Source organism: Pseudophryne corroboree, chromosome 6 (assembly GCF_028390025.1).
Source record: "Pseudophryne corroboree isolate aPseCor3 chromosome 6, aPseCor3.hap2, whole genome shotgun sequence".
In the NCBI taxonomy this organism is placed as follows: Eukaryota; Metazoa; Chordata; class Amphibia; order Anura; family Myobatrachidae; genus Pseudophryne; species Pseudophryne corroboree.
In genome coordinates, this window is record NC_086449.1 from 126943034 (window position 1) to 126946211 (window position 3178).

At 40.7% G+C, this 3178-nt stretch overlaps 1 long non-coding RNA gene across 1 annotated transcript; it reads left to right on the top strand.

The window, feature by feature from the left end:
* Nucleotides 1-868: 868 nt before the first annotated feature.
* LOC134935032 (uncharacterized) lies at nucleotides 869-2237 on the top strand. The gene is made up of 3 exons (XR_010179852.1): nucleotides 869-962; nucleotides 1038-1250; nucleotides 2165-2237. It is a non-coding gene; the product is annotated as an uncharacterized LOC134935032 (long non-coding RNA).
* The last annotated feature ends 941 nt before the right edge of the window (nucleotides 2238-3178 follow it).

The following is a 3178-nucleotide window of genomic DNA, read 5'->3' on the forward strand; positions in this document are numbered from 1 at the left end:
AGTGGTTGGTGCCACTTATGTCCGGGATTCGGATCGGCCAAGGCAGGATGGTGAGTTATTTGTGTTTTTTTAAAAACAATTTAAGCATGTGTGCTTTGTCCTTAGTTGTCTGAAATGTCTTTTAGCTAATTGTGGTTGTCAGTTTGTTCATTCTTCTAATGTGTTGGTGATGTAGTGCAGGCCTGGCCAACCTGTGACTCTCCAGCTGTTGTGAAACTACAAGTCCCATCATGCCTTGCCACAGTTTTGCTATTAGGGAATGCTAAAACTGTGACAGGGCATGCTGGGATGTGTAGTTTCACTACATCTGGAGAGCCACATGTTGGCCAGGCCTGATGTACTGTTTTTTTTTTTAAATTATTACTGGTTGCCTTGGAGTTTTTCAGGTGTTTTAAGTCAAAAGTAAATGTTTGTAGGTGTGTTTTCATGCTTTAAAATTTTTAATTTTTAAACTAAGGTTTTTTGTAAATACATTTCATATCATTTATGATTATTGTGTGTTTTTATGGGTTGCCCTTTGTGTGCTTGATGTGTTTTTGATTGCATATTTGGTTGTGATGTTTTCAATTTTTACAAGATATTTTTGTCTAGTGTTTTATTATTATTATCCAAAATTGGGACATTAGCGTGCAATATTGTGGTTGTGTCAAGCTACGATGTTTTGTTTTTAAGTAGTATAATTGTTTGCATTATGCGCCTTTGTGTACTGTATTTTTTGCATAATTTATGCTAAATTAAAGAATACGCACCCAATGACGTCAGGCAGAAAAGCATAAGCATCGTTTAGTTTAATTCTCATCAGGTACCACATATGTTTACATCACAATAAGGAATTTGCAAAAACATATCACCAAAATAGTATGTTCATAAGGACATTCTTCATATTTCTACAGTACGCCAGAGAAGCAGCACAGCCAGGCCACAGCCAACACTGCCAAGAGATGCAGATGGTGGCAATGCCGGTAAGATTTAACTGTATACACATATTCTGCAAACACATAGAAAAACAAAATTTTAATGATTATCTTATCACACAGGTTCTTCTTCGGCAAATCCACCTACACTAAGGCGCCCATCACAGGGCTCGGTTACTGTGGCAACGAGGCCACCCAAGAGACGCCGTCTTGAGGCTCCAGCTCCAGCACCAGCATCACCACCCCAATGGCGCATCTCCGCAGTGTCGGCCGTGCCACCACTAGCTCTATTGGCCAGCCCCCAAAGTGAGGATCCACAATCCCCTCAGTTGTCTGGTGAGTAAACATAACAATTACGTGTAAATAAGTAAGCAAACAGTGTTGTTGATTTATTAACCTGGAGAAGGCATAAGGAAGTGAAAAAACACTGATATGTGCAAGGTGATAAAGGCAGCAGTACAAAATAAACACAACTGTTAATGTACATATTGGATCTGTTTGCCTTGTGCCTTTCTCACCTTGCACATATCACTGGTTTTTCACTTTCTTATGCCTTCTCCAGGTTTATACATCTGCCCCACTGTTAGTACATCGAAAATTATAATACACTAATGACCAGTCATCCTTGCAATAATCAACAACAAAAAGCAGATGGTGTTAAGGTATTTTTAGATGGATAATTGTCAGATGGGATGTTGGCCATATCAACACATTTTTGACACATAATTTTTTTAGTAAAAAAACAACAGAAATGTTAAGTCTCATCCAATTGTTTTGCATGGCCAACAACACCACTTCTAAACATAGGGCACCTTAATACTTTTTCATCCATTGTTAATGTGTACATTTTAGGCCACTATATTTTTTTCCGTTTTTGGCAGACCACTGACTGCCTTGAACAATGTATGAGTGTATTGGCCAACACATTTATTGTATTGTGTGTGTTGTTCCAAAGGAAGCTTCATACCCAATATGTAAATGTAGTACTTTGTATTTGTTAGAGTTCTTCGTGTTTAAACAGTAATTATGGCTCAGAATCCTACTATTCCCTTCCAAAAAAACCAAATGAGTAGTGAACGTTAGAAGCCACATATTTATAAAAAAAAGGTGAGCAACATAGTTAAGTTTATGCCACAATCAATTTAGCAATTACAAAATTAATATTAAGAAGTAATGCCTGTTGAGGTAAAGCTATAGTAAGACCAATGCTACATATTTACTAAATAGTGGCTATCTTCAACCCCATACAGACCCAGCCATCATCACCGAGGATGCCCAGCAGGAACGTGACCAGGAGACCTTCACACTCCACCTGCAGCCCATCGATCCAACTCAGACAACCACGCCGCAGGACATACCCCAACCACCCCAAACATCCCACAGCCCCCAATTGAGCACAACACAAGTTGACACACAAATGCTCAAGCCTCAACACCCACAGCCAATACCTGTCAAGTCTGCCCCATCATTTGCCTAGACTGAGTCGCAACTCAGGCAGACTTATAGTGCAGGTGGGCCGAATCGCTAACTCCATGGAACAGATGAGGGCAGACAACACCCAAATGCAGTCAAACCTCCAACGCATCTTGGATGATCAGCAGCGGCAGCAACAATCACTTATACAGATCATACAACACAACCAAATGATCAACGACAACCTCTCACGCATGATAGCTAACAACACTGCCGCTAACACTCAGCTCACAGCAAGCTTGAACAATCTAAGTCAAAGCCTTAGTGTGTTGGCATCACACCATGCCACATCTAGTTCTGGGACAACGACACCAAGCCACACCCCAGTTCATTCCCCAGTCCGACGCTCAAGTCGAACCCGCACCAACGAGCCAGCACAATCCTCGGCACCCAGCACACACAAAAAAAAAATTAATAATGTTCGGTCAGAATATATTAACTATTACAGTGTTTTTTCTTTAAGATTGGTCTCAAAAAGTTGTGTGTTAAAATGAATAAATTGTGAACACGCAATATGTGTATTGTTTAATTAGCTACACAAACCACATGCACATTAGTGTCTTGGGCCAGATGTGGATTGTTAGAAATATATTGCCTGCCCCTAGGTGTCCTCAGCTCAACATGTGTCTAAGCTATGTCACCCAGCACATTGTCCATGGCCGCAAGATCAGATAAAGCTACCATGACTGCATACCACTGCGACTCCTGGGTAGGGAAGCAGAGAGAGGCATCTATGTAGCCATCCAAGACATCCAAAACCTGAGTGGCCATTCAAAAATTAAAGGTGAGTG